This window comes from Gymnogyps californianus, chromosome 19, assembly GCF_018139145.2.
Source record: "Gymnogyps californianus isolate 813 chromosome 19, ASM1813914v2, whole genome shotgun sequence".
NCBI lineage: Eukaryota > Metazoa > Chordata > Aves > Accipitriformes > Cathartidae > Gymnogyps > Gymnogyps californianus.
The window spans coordinates 5,528,769-5,542,570 of NC_059489.1; the positions used below are offsets into that span (position 1 = coordinate 5,528,769).

The following is a 13,802-nucleotide window of genomic DNA, read 5'->3' on the forward strand; positions in this document are numbered from 1 at the left end:
TTTGAAATCCTGTTGACGAGAACAGTAAGTAATACTTTTAGTATGGTACTGTACTATATCACTTTAAAAATTAAATTTTCATAGGAAACCTTTACCTTTTTTATTACTACTCGTTCAAAACCAAATGTTTGTAGAGTTTGAAAAGTGCTGGAGAAAGAAGCTCAGTCAATGCGCAAAAATGCTCCTGATGTATGTTTTTGAGATACTGTACTGTAATGTATATAAAGAAAAGTACAAGGTACTGAAAAACCTCTCTTTTTTGGAGACTAGAAATATATATAAAATTAAAATATGCATGAAAATTGTACTGTGCTTGAAAGTCATCTCGAAATGTTACTGTCTTAGGAGTTAAACTATTTTTGTTCAAGTCACAGTGTATCTCAAAGATCAGCTCATTAGAACCATCTGTGAGCCTGCTTTAGATTTAAAACTTTTATTTGGAAAATGTGCTGGACGGCTCACACCATATGATCTTTGAAAGCTGCTTCATACCAAGGCATGCCCTAAGTGCACACACATGTTTTTTTGGAATTTCTTTCTTAAAAGGCTCATTTTCTTTTCTCCCATCATCACACTTTTGTGTCTGGTGTGGTCCTTACTTCTTAAAAATCTGGAAAGGAGTAACTTCAGTTCTCAAAGATAAACAGAGTTCATTACAGCTACTGAATCATGACTTGGCACAGCGAAGCAGGTACAGACCATCTCAGAAGTAATTATACCTGTAGGTACCAAGGGAAGAGCAACAAGTAAATCTACCAAAACTCCAGAATTCAGGAACGTCAGAACGGGCAATTGTAGAACAGCACCATTACTGTTTCGTACAGCTTGAAAAGCAAAAAGCACACTGGATTATTTTTTTTCCTTTCACTTTTACCCCGTATTAGTCACTTATCTCAGGCTTCTTCCATTTTCAATTTAGCATAATCTGTACAATCTGTTTCTCAAAACATGCCACCTACTACCTTTGAGAGAGAATAATCCACAGCTACTTCCCTTTAAATACAAGGTAGTTGCTGCATAACAGTTTTCAGGCTCTGACTCCTATGAAGGAAGGAAGAAAAGGATGTTTTAAGTTATAAATATGCTAGACATGATCACTAGTTCTTCCTTCCTCTCCCATAAAACATGGGACCTTTACTCAACATGGATATTTTCTAGTGATTTAAATGGCAATAGGATTCATCCTTCAATTGCTTCCATCTGCCCTGGCCTTTCCTCATTCCTGCATGCAACATGCATATACAAAATAAATGACAACGGATTTGCTCAATTATGAATAAACCCCTCAGCATCTGCTCTGTGGTCCCATGGATCCCCTACATCACCTGTTTCATTCATCAGTGATAATTACACTTTTTTTCACTAGTAATTTGACTAAAATGATTTCATTTTTTTTCCCTTCTAAACGAAGGACAGCATGTAGGTAGCAATGATAACTGATGCTCTGTATTCTTTTCTTAACCATGACAGATTATGCTTTTCAAAAACACTGAATACATTTGTCACCTATAAATGAGACTCTGGAGATACCTCCACAGCTTTATTTGCCTTTTTGACTTTATATGCATTGGATTGTATATCCTATCCACTCTTTATATGCTTCAAAGTTCCACCTACATCTGTAGGTTTTTTAATGCCTTTATTTTCCACGTTTTTACTCTTTCTCCACTAGTTTTTCACTGCTGTTCCCTTTACTCCTTTCCTTCACTGTTAGATTTGTACTTATATTTCTTGGTATTTCCCATGGTAGCCAGGAGGCTCTCATGTTTTGCATAGCATTTCCCTAGACTTCATCTTTGCTGCCCTCAGGCTCACTTTCTCCATGAATCATTCATAAGTTGATCTACTTCCTAGTGCTCTATTTTTTCACACCCTCCAGGGTCAGATTCGTTGCCTGTCCTAGGACTTGCTTCGAAAGACTTCTAAGCTCTCACCTGGAGTAAATGGGAGGTAAAGGAGCTCAAACAGTCAGAAATACAGTCTGAAAGATACAGGATTTAGCCTATATAAACTCTGGCAGTATTAGGTTTCCTACATATTTATAATTTCTTCTGTGAATTGCTACAGTCTTTGATGAAACTTCATAAATAATATATCTTGGCTGCAGTTGTCTGCATATATCATCTTAAAAAAATTACAGATTTACAATATTTAAAAATAATTTCAGCAGAAAATACAGGGCTTCTTGCTATTCAAATATTTGTGATTATTTATCTCTTGCAAGGTAAAGAAAAAGTAAAACTGCAAAAGTAATTACGCATGCAAAAGAAATGGATACAGTCCAAAGCACCCTTTGCCCAAATAGAATAGTTTCCTGAGAGAGTGCCTGTTAGCCAAAATACATTATAACCTACCATTATTTTGTTCTGAGTATATGCATTTAATTAGGGTTAATGCAAAAGAGGTTTCTATAATTCTATGCGAAAAAGAAAAACAACAAACCACTTGCTGTTGTATGTATACCAGTAGTGTTGCAGCTGATCACAGAGCAGCAAGGGAGTATCCCTGGTGACTGCTTGCCTCCTCAGCTGCAAGATGCCTGCTGTGATAACCACTGTTGTAAAGTTAACATTATATAAAGCAGAAAGGAAATGAAACCCTAGGGCAAACAAAATTTTCCTGATACTTGATAAAGTGTGGATCTCATCGATTGTTATCACTTCCTTGGGTTAACAGGACAAACAAAATGCACCAGCATTGATAACTTCGTTGGTTGCAGTAAGTAGAAAGATAAGCATCAGCCCAAATTATAAACTTGTATGAAGCGACAGACATTGAAGATTTTGCCTACTGTTTCCAAGACAGAATGCATATATTGTCCCTCAATAAAAGCTGCACATAGCATCCTCAAAGTATGTCCCTAAAGGAAGAAGGGGGAAAAAATAGATATTAGGAAAAACGCCTCATTTTACTGGGCAGTTATCAAACCTAGAAACTGTGCAGTAATGTAGTTGGATGTTTTTTCCCAATAAGTTAGTTAAAAAATATTAAAGCAAAAGAAATGTGGAGATCAGCAGATGAAACTAATAAAAGCAGATACCATAGCATGAATATTCAGTTGACTCAAAACTGACAGTTATTTCCCTAACGTCTAAATACTGCAGTCCAAGTATGTTTTATTTTTCTTACTTTCTGACAAAATTACTCAAAGGAAATGAGAGATTTAGAGACTATAATAAGAATTGTTCAAAAATTTGCTGTTCACTAGGATTCTATCTAGATTTGGCTAAAGTGGGACTATTTAGGTGCTTCAAGATAAGTATGTCCTCAAGTGCTTTATTTTGGCCTTAAGGCCAGACTTTGAAACCCTGCTTCCATTATAAGCAGTCACACAAACTTTACTGATGAATTTGAAAAGACTGCTTAGGGATAGCTGCCTACCAGAGGTGGTAATCTCACCCTAAAAACTCTTTTGTGAAGCATAAACTTATTTCCAGGAGTGTTCACAGCTTTGTCATCCGCCATAAAAACGATGTCTGGCTACAATTAGTTTCCTGTTAGGGCTATACAATCTCGTGGCTGTATCATTAAACTACCTTGTCTGAAATTAATATGAAGTATCGAGCTTAAGGGATGTAATATCTATCTGGAATTCAAAAGCCACATAATACAAGTATTCAGTTTCACAATGAACACATTCTTTGACCAACAACAGACATAAGGATGTCTTTTTTACGTGTCCTTTTACCTAGCTTGTCTTTTCCAGTTATACATATTTAAGTAAGAGAGCATGAGCTAGCTCAGAACTACCCTTTATTTACCTCCTTATAATTTGTATTTTAGATTCTCAAAAATAATGAAGTTTTTTAAGAAATAGGAACTACCTGCTAAAAGTATTTCTGATATACAAGATTTGCTAAAGGACATTATAAACAGTTTTTTCCATCACTTGACAAATGAGGTTTTGAATTCTGATCTCTTTTCAATATCCACCAATTCAGCTCTTACCAACACTTAAACCTTCCTCATGTGGCCTCAGTAATAGTGCAAAGTTCATGAGTTAAGATTCCCAATGCCTTTGGCTCTTCTCTTTGAGCTATCTAGACAATGCAAAGAGGATGGAAAGCTGAAGATGTGACTTGCTGGTTCTAAGTTACCTAGTCTTGGACTCCTGAGTGCTACTGGAACATGGGAATATCCCAGATATGAGACTAGAGGTATCATATTATGTGAGACCAACAGAGGAACTCCTCTGTGATTCACCAATTTGACACAGCTAAAGCAAAAATTTGTGGAGAAATCTCCAGCCTTGTTTGCTGAGTGTGTTCAATGCGGTGCAGGCATAAAATGGTCCTTTATTTTTTGAGGCTGTCAATGTATACTGTATTTACTGCTTATTTGTGAATTAAGTATAAGAACTCAGGTTCAGAAAAACAGCTTTCAGAGGTGAGTATGCACTTCTGGCATTTGCATGTGTGCCACTTTATTCTTTAGACCATTTCAAGTGCTCTTCCCACAAACAAATGTGTTTCATTTTATGAATAATACTCTGCTAACGGGACATTCCATTCCTTTCTTTCACATATCAAATTCCATTTTAAAGAAATTGTTCTTTTTCTTTTGTTGTTGGTAATTTAATAAAACAAAGATGGAGTAAGTAGTTTTCAAGTGGAGACATCTGGGAAATACTAGCAACTGAAATTTATGCTAATTTAGATTACGGTTGGCAGATTGGCTTGTCTCCCTTCAGTCTTCTTCCTAGAAACCATGCTTCAGGAAAAGTATTTTTCTTACTTTGGATATTCAGGGCACGGTGAAAGATGACCTTGTGTTTTCCCACTTCGTATTAATCAGAAGATATTGACCCATCTATGTTGGCAAACTCATTAATCTCTTATTAAAACAATTACATCATATCAAGTTACAATTTAGAATGAGAGTTATAAAATAGTTTGCTTCTTGTGCTGAAGGATTATATGATCAACTTTAAGATCTTTATGGTAATTTTGAAATTACAAACTGTTATAAATGTTTTTCTTCTAATACTTGTCCGTGAATAACTTGGTACAGTTAATTAGAAACAGTGTGGATACAACAGAAATTGTAGTATATATGAACAACCACCAGTCAACTGACTAATTTAAGGAAATAAGAATGGCCTCAATCAGTACATGTGATCAGACATGACTGTAGACATATTGCTCTCCTACCTAACAAATAAGGAAATGCAAATTTAGAACAAACTCTGCCCAGCGTGTGCACTTAAGTTCTTCAGAAATGAGTGAGAGCTATAGTCATCTGAGCAATGAGGTTGCTGCTATGTGTCTTCAAGAAGGATAAAGAATTATCTTCCTGAAACATTACTTTAAAAATGTACCTTTTCAGAAGCTGAATACTGGAAATAAAACAGAAAAACAAAACTACGTGTTTTTCAAATAAAGACTAATATTCTCCTTTCAAATAAAGTTTTAGGTACTGTAGGATCCAAGCAATTTGGACTGTTACTAAAATGAGAAGCGAACAGTCTAGCCGATGCTCATTTTTATCCATGCAGGAGGTTAGTAGTGAAAGCACAAAATAAGCACAACACACTTAACAAGGGCAATAAAATACTTTCTTCTGCTTAGTTGATGGCAATCAAACGTGTACAACCAATTATACAGAAATGGCAGAAGTCACCAGAGCTGAACAATACTATAAAATATTCCGACTTTTAAAGGGAACGGAAAGAGTACAGCCAATTAAGTACTGAGCTGTCTGCTTCACCAAATAGAAGATGTTCCTCTAAGGTACACAGGAGAAGATAAGACTTTGTGAAACAGGGAAGGTAAATAAGCCACTAGCAACCGACAAAAAAAACATCGACTTTTGGATAAGTCCTCCTTTTAGCCCAGAGGTAAAACAGAAGATTCATGCCATTACCTACTGTCACAGGCTAGAATCTGAGCGTCTACGCCAGCTACTGCTGTGAAACTGGGAACGTCTTTTAGCATACAAAAAGCTGAAGAAAGACTGCATTCCTTGAAATGCTGACATGAAAGGAATTCAAAGTACTACTGATGATTATTATTTTTGTAATGTAATCACCTTTCAGAAAAAAAGGTATTCTTTAACAACTTACACTGAAAAAAACCAAGCTTATTATTTCAATATGCTTATAATACAATCAATATGTATCACATTTGGCTTACAATGCCTTTTCACATACCACACATTAGATAGTCAGAAGTTCAACAATCGATTTTAAGGAGGCCAAGATACCATTAAGCAGTATGTCCTTCAACATTATAGCTATTTTAGTCATGAATGTAATACGTTTGTTTAGTCATTAGGTCAGGAAAGCGTAAGCCCTCAAAGGTAAGGGATAATGAAAGCAGAGAGGAGTTTAAGACTAGCTCATTCTGACCAAACAATGAACTTTGCACAATCTACTGGCTCATATTATTTGCTTTTTAAAATGCATTTAACATACTGATTATCTGACAATTATTCTTGTATTTTTCACCTACACTGCTCCCTACTAAAATGCTACTGGCTGTCCAGTGAAAATACATAAGAATGCAGTGACCAATCCCCCCAAATTCTTTTGTTTATTGTGGTTGAAGAATCTGTGGATAAGATGAAGGCAATACAGAAAATCAGAGAACTGCAGAATGCAGAAATCTACCTCTTTCACAGAGAAGGCTGCAAAGAAAAAAAAAAACCAAAAACCAGTCCTCCTTATCCTCTAGTGGCTCCCATCTGCTTTAGTTTGCCAACTCAAAGATGTTTTATTTTATTTTAATGTTAAAGGCTGCAATAACAGAGTCGCAATTAGTGACACAGCAAGAGAAACAGAGCACCCTAGGATCATATAGGTAGTAGTGCTCCCTGATAAGGTCTTAAAAATGGTAAGCATGTTTCCCATTACATTTTTTTCAGTCTTATTCAGCTTTAAAAAAAAAAATATTCCTTTCTATGAATTAATTGCAGTCTTTTTTCTACAGTCTTCCAGTATTGACTATTAACATGATGCTGTCTATCTGTGATTGGTCAAGAACATATTATTATTTCCATTGCTGATTGAATACACTACAATTTACAAAGTAATTTTTGAGGAATATTTGCATAAATTAATTTGAAATTCATTTTGTTTATACCTACGAATCTCAAACTGCTGAAGAGAAGACAGGAAACACATTAGTAGTTATAAAATTAGAGAAATAGTCCCTAACTGGGGAATTCTACACAAATGCCATATAGGCTAAAAAAAAGTTAAATTCATAGAAGTAAGTACTCTTTGAGAACATTCTTGTCCTGAATTGGTACAATCCACTTTCAGCTGATTAAAAAGAATCTGGAATAACATATTCTTATTCCAGAAATACAAGCCTCTGCACACAGGGCATTCACCACCAGGACTAGGTAATTAGGAATAGCCTGGAATACTTCACTGTATGGCCCAGCTCTAAACCATTTCTTTTTTCCTCAGTTTCCCTACTCTTTTGCTCCCCTGATTACTCTGTTCCGGAATTCATCCATCTCCTCCTTTCCTTACTGGATCAACTTCTCTTGTCACCATCTATTGTGCTATCCACCCACTTCCATCACTGTCATCTCACATTGCTCACTGACGCATGTGATTGTTAAATATAAGTTTAATTAGAAAGCATTCATTGGTAACAAATTAAAATGACTGTCTAAAATTAGAATTGAGCAGAAATTGTCTGAGATTTAAAAAGTAGTATTACATGATATGCCTTTCTTGCTAAGTAATATCTTACTTTTTTGCACTGATGATGAAATTAAACTGCGCAGGGGGCTGGCATGAACCACCTACAATTGAGAGACACAGAACTACTCTCTCCTGAGCTCATTTCACAGTAAGTAGAGACCAAAGTAAGACTTTTTCCTTTTGAAGAAAGAATTGTAAAAATACATTAACACAAGATATCCTTTTAGCCTGTTACAAAAACCACTGTAGCTACATAGAAATAAAAGAAGGGTTTTATTTACAGGAAGACATGACTTTAAAGCCAGCATATTTTAAAAACAATGTCAAAAGTTCTTAGAAACTAGGATAGATACCTTTCCTTTTCTGTTATAAATCTGAAGGGAAAAAAGAATCCACCATGTGCCTAAATTAGCATACTTTATTTTACCTTAACTGTAAAGGATTCAAACATAGTACCTGTAGCAATCACTAATGCAAGGCAAAATCTCCATCCTTAACTCCCAGTTAAGGATACATATGTTTTACGGCATGAGGTAATAGATCTAGTCTGAGACTTATGCACATTTTGTACCTCATTTAGGTCTCCTTCAAAAGCACCAAGCAATTATGTTTTCCTCTTGCAAATTCTCCTTAAAATATACTTTTAAAAAGCTTCCAATATCATTCTAGGCAATCAACTTGCTCTGTACTTCTTTCCATTTAAATTATCACACTTGTGCACCATATATGTCTAAGTAACTCTGCTAGCCCTCAGCTTCTCACTCCTACCTACTGAAAAAAAGTGAAAAAATGTGACAACTGAAGGAACTGACAGAAAAGCATACCAACCCTCTTAGACAAGATGAGCACTGATAGCTTTAGCATACATTGACATTCGAAACAAAGGTCTGATCATCCCCCCCCCCCCCCCCCCCCCCCCCCCTGCCGCCGGCTTTAATCCAGCTCTCTCAGGATGCTCATAGTTGTGTAGCCACGGAAAATTAACTCAGCATTAACTGCACAGAAGTAGGCACAACTCCTTTGGTTCAGCTCCATACTGTAACAGTTGCTTTATTTTTCGGTACCTGAAATAATGAGAGCGTTGCTCCCTGGCTGGTGTGCAGACCCACATACCCACAGAGAGACATCAGGTTACCCACCTCTCCCGATAACCAGCTGACTATGTCTGAACTGTGCTTGCAAATCAAAAGAAGAGGGAGGGCAGCCTTGAGTTTGAGAGACTGATCTGGGATTGAGACCTCAAGGTTCAATTCCTGTCTCACTTATGTATTTCCTCTGACTGCGAGCAATTTGCATCTCCATGCTACAAAATTTGGAAGTTTTTTTCCTCCCCCTTCATGTCAAAACATCATACTACAATTAAGGATTAATATACCAAAACTCTAAGCATTATGTCAACAGAAATTAATAGAGGGACAATTTAGGAAGTATTTACCATCCAGTAAAATTGTTGATTCTGTAGAGTTTTGACTTCAGTCTCCATAGTTACCAAGAGCAAGTACAACTTGTATGGGAAGAGGCACAAAGTCAATTAAGTTTTTCATAGTGGGGTCACAGTATGAACTAAACGAGTCCATACACTTTTAAAGGTCTGCTCTTTAATGAAGTCTTCCTTCAGAGATGCTGGAAATTAACCTAATGAGACTGCACTAATCTTGTTAGCTCATCTGCATTTTAAGGTATAATAATATCACTTACTTGTTTTTCATTATTAAAATGTTTTGATTTGAAAGTCAGTACAGACAGTGCCTATTCAAAAGCTGACTCATCTTTTCTCATTAAAGGTAAGTGAATGGAGAGAGAATAAATTGCTTTTCTAGCAGCAACAACAGAGTTTGAAATCTAGGTCACATTAAAGAACTGTCTTAAATACAGGCTTTAGACATTGAATTGTCTTCTTCCTTGCTGTGAAACACTGGGAATAACATACATGTTCAATCACCAATAAATTAGCTAGCAACTTGTTCATAATTGATACTTTAAATATATTTTTTTTTATTTGATCAGGCTATAAAATTATTCTGTCCTTATTAGTGTCACTTTTTATCTAGCTTCTCTGCTGTACATAATTACCGTAATGTTCTGATTCTCAGACATCAAATTAAACAAGTGGGGTCTAATTTCTAGGTCCTGTAACAATGCCCACAAGTAAGACCAGTTAGGTGAAAACAATGTCATTCCTCACTCACATTCAACAAAATGTGGTTTTAGTCCAAGTAAGGAGAGTTCAGGGATAATTCAGGATTTAAAACCCATTTGTAAACAGACATTTCTTTGAAATGTCATTGGAAAACAGGATTAGAATTTTCTAAGAGCTTGACTAATTGGATCAAATGTTCGAAATAAATAGGGTGTAATTCAATAAAGACAAAAGCAAAGTACTACTCTAGGTGCGAATAATCAGCTGCACAAAAGCAAGAGGGGTATGTCTAGTTAACCTTTGGCTCAGCAGAAAAGGCTCTGGAAGTACAGGAAAGCCCAAACTTCATACGAATCAGTAACATGAAGCTATCAGGGAAAGGGAACACCATTCGGGGACATAAGGGCTGGTGTGCTATATATTAAAGCAAACAAACACATTATTCCATTTTTGTCTCCCACAGGAAGGTCTCAACTACAGAACTCATTACAATTTTGATGAATTGGAGAGAATTCAGAGCAATACAAGGGTGATGAAATGGCTAGAAGACATGCCCTGTAAGGAAAAAATGAGCAAACGGGGATCACTTAGTTTATTTTGGGGAACAGAAAATGGAGCGGAGACACAATATGGTCTTCACATATGTTAAAAGCTACCACAAAGAGGAAAGTAGTAGGGTGTTTTCAATAACTATAGGGATGAAGACCCGTAGTAATGGGCTTAAACTGCAATGAGGAGGATTTAGGCCAAAGGAAAAGCTTTCTAATGGCAAAGATAATTAAGGATGGGAATAGTTAGCCTACAGAAGCTGTGGAATATGCTAGACAAATACCTGTTTGGATTAATGCAGATATAAATTCATGTTGCTGGAGGCAGGTGGATGCACTACCTAATTGCTGGAGGTCCTTTCTAGCCCAATCTTTTCTGATTCCTTGGTGGCAAAGTACTATCTGAGTGCTAGTTTTCTAAACTTTTGTGTAATTTACATTACATGCAGACATTTCTTCTGCTTCCCATTTGCAAGGCATTTTTATGTCTTGTGTTCACAGAAGTAATATATTTTAATTATATTACGTACCAAACAACTCTTTGCTTGTCTCCTTCCAAGTATTTATTGTGAAACCAAACCAATCCTGGCCAAAGAAACAGGCTTTATAGTATGGGGTTTTTTTAGGCTTGTCAGATAGCACCTGAACTCACACCCCAATAATAATACTAAAACCAAACCAAACCAACAACAACAGAAACACAGCCAAAGGTGAAACTGTGCAAGTTTTTTGCTGTCTACTGCCTTTCTAATAAACTATTCAACCTTGATTTGGCTTCACTGGCCTTATTTATGTAACATTATAGGCACTGCTTTTAAGTACAGGTATGCACTTAAATATTGCTATTTCAGCAGTGTTGATGCTATAGCTCAGTGGTCGCAAATTGTTTTGAGTCAGGCATCACTACCCACCCTCAAAAATTCTCATAGATTATCATAATGAATCTTGTAATTGAAAAGAATGTAAAAGTGCTAAGTTTCTGTAGACAAGCTGTAAATCAGTTATAAGAGTTTTGTGGTTCAGTGGCTGTTGACAAACTACAGCTTGGAAACCACAGCTATAATTCTAAATTAGTTTGAAATGTGGATAATCATGCATTAAAAATTTATTTCGGATCAAGTACACAGCACTGAAATACAGCATCAAACATATAGTACCAAAATATAGCAATTACAATTAAAAAAGGCAAGAAACCAAAACCAGTAAAACTTTTTCAGAAAACTTTAACGGAGCCTATGCTGGCTGTGTCTATTCTTACATCTATGCTTCCTCATTAGTCATTCTCCTTTTCTAATGAAGCTTTTAAGAGGGTAAGACAGTGTAAAAGTGCTACTTGACACTGTTCCACAGTCAAGGCACCAACTGACATTTTTGTTCAATGAAAATACACTGCATAAATATAACATACAGTAATGATAAAACACAAACAAAGTATTTTTATAAATCACTAACAAACCTGACAGTTATCTAAGAATGCAGAAGAATATTATCTATATTGTAATAGATTCTAGTAATAGTAGGTTACTATCCAGGAAGGAAAAAAAAGCTGCTTTCAGGATTGCCTATCGATATGACACCTGGTCAGAAAAAAAATTATTTCATTCAGGAGACTTCTGTTAAATCCTTGCCCTTTTTTTCCCCTCTACCCTACAAATGAGCGAGTCAGCTGCTTCATGGCTCAAATTCCTCCTTAAAATGGGGATAATAATATTAATCAAGGTGTACAAATAATGGAAATAAAGCAGATCATATTGGATTTACAGACTTCAAGAATGGACTTGTCTCACAGGTCTACTGCTCCATTTTTAATTTAATATCCATGCACAGTCATTTTGATTTAAATTGGAAATATTTTAAAAATTGTACACTATTACATTTCTCAAGTGGAACACTTCCTTTCTGTTGCAATGAAACATTTTAAAATTCTTGGATAGATTTTCCTTTTGGAATTACAGTTCTTGAACACTGACAAAATTACAACTCTTCATTCTTATTTACCATGCAAGCAAAATTGGAAATTTAAATTACTTGCAGAAAATTCAAGTCTTGCTGCAGTAAACAGTTATGTAGAATAAGCTTTTAAATTCTAGACTGTGTCTTTGTAAAATTGTATTAAATATGCTTGGATTTTTTTTCTAAGGATTATAGAAACCATTTTGCCTGTTATGCAACTTTGAATTTTAATTTTTCTGAAAGTACATAAGTTGTTCACCTTTGGGCTTCTCATTGTGATCTGATTTGCAGTGTATCTAAAGAGTTGCTGATAAGCTGTCGATTTTTTAATGAAACATTCTCATTTTCAGAACGAGGCAAAAATTCAACAATGTCTATATTATAGGGCAAAAGGGATCCACTTCTCATCTCATGTGCATTTGAAGTTATGTATTGGAACAATTAAAATTAAGTCAAGGGTTATTCTCAGTTTACAATCACTGAAGATATAAAAGGAAAATTACTAAGTTTTATTTCAATTCCTAAACTATATTCCTGTGTTGCACTAGCAAAGTTTTCAGATCAGTAAAGAAATGTGGGTACTCTGCAATTTAATCAAAAATAATATTCAAATTTCTTGCTACCTTAAGTTTAATTTTTGGACAAACTATCAGTTTGTATAGTAGCCACTGTTTCTGCATAGTGCCGCTCACTCACAGTGTGTGGTTGATAGCAGGGACCTACAATCTGGAGCACATGTTGAACTGGAAGACAACTGATCCTAGCTGCTATAAAGTCTTCCGTTGAGCAGAGCTGGAAACCAGAAAACCACTGCCCCACAGAGACTAAATCAAGTGATGCATTCAGCAGCAGCATGAAGCTCCTGTCTTGCTCTATCTTGTCTTGCTCTATGTTGTCTTTACAAGATGAGACTGAACAAACAAGAAAGTAACTAAATTCCAAATTCAAGACAAACTGGGAGATGCTTCAGCTACATAAGGAAGAGGTTTTGTTGCCTTCAGAACTCAGTGGAGGCCAGGAAATCATGCTACAGGCACACCTACCTCCTGCTCTTGTGTAAGGAAAAATGGATTTTGGAGCATTGTTCTTGAGAAGTTGACAACATTTGGTATAATGCCACGATGCTACATGAGGAATACAGTGCCAATATTCTGTGGCAAAAGACAGCAGTCCCCACGAGCTCAAAATTCAGCATGATTCTGCAAGTAGAAGGAGCCACTGATGACCAGGTCATATTCCAAAATTACCAATGTGATTCTGGGATTTGTCTTTTTTTCTTAAAATGTCCACTCAGAAAAGATTCAACAGTAAAAAGTTCATTTAATAACTTAATATTCTTACTTTCTACAAAAATGAAATTACCCTCCCATTAAATATTTTTGTTTTGAGGAAAAAATCTTCAGCCTTCAGGGACTAGCAAAACGGTGAAATTTTCCACTGGATAAAACAGTTGATAAATTCTTTTTTTGGGAGAACTCATCTCTTTTATTGTTGTTGAAAGTTTCAA

General features: G+C 35.8%; 1 protein-coding gene across 1 annotated transcript in view; it reads right to left on the minus strand.

The window, feature by feature from the left end:
• The window catches only part of STXBP4 (syntaxin binding protein 4), a 70,708-nt gene that overhangs the window by 16,889 nt on the left and 40,017 nt on the right, over positions 1-13,802 (minus strand). The window lies entirely within an intron of this gene.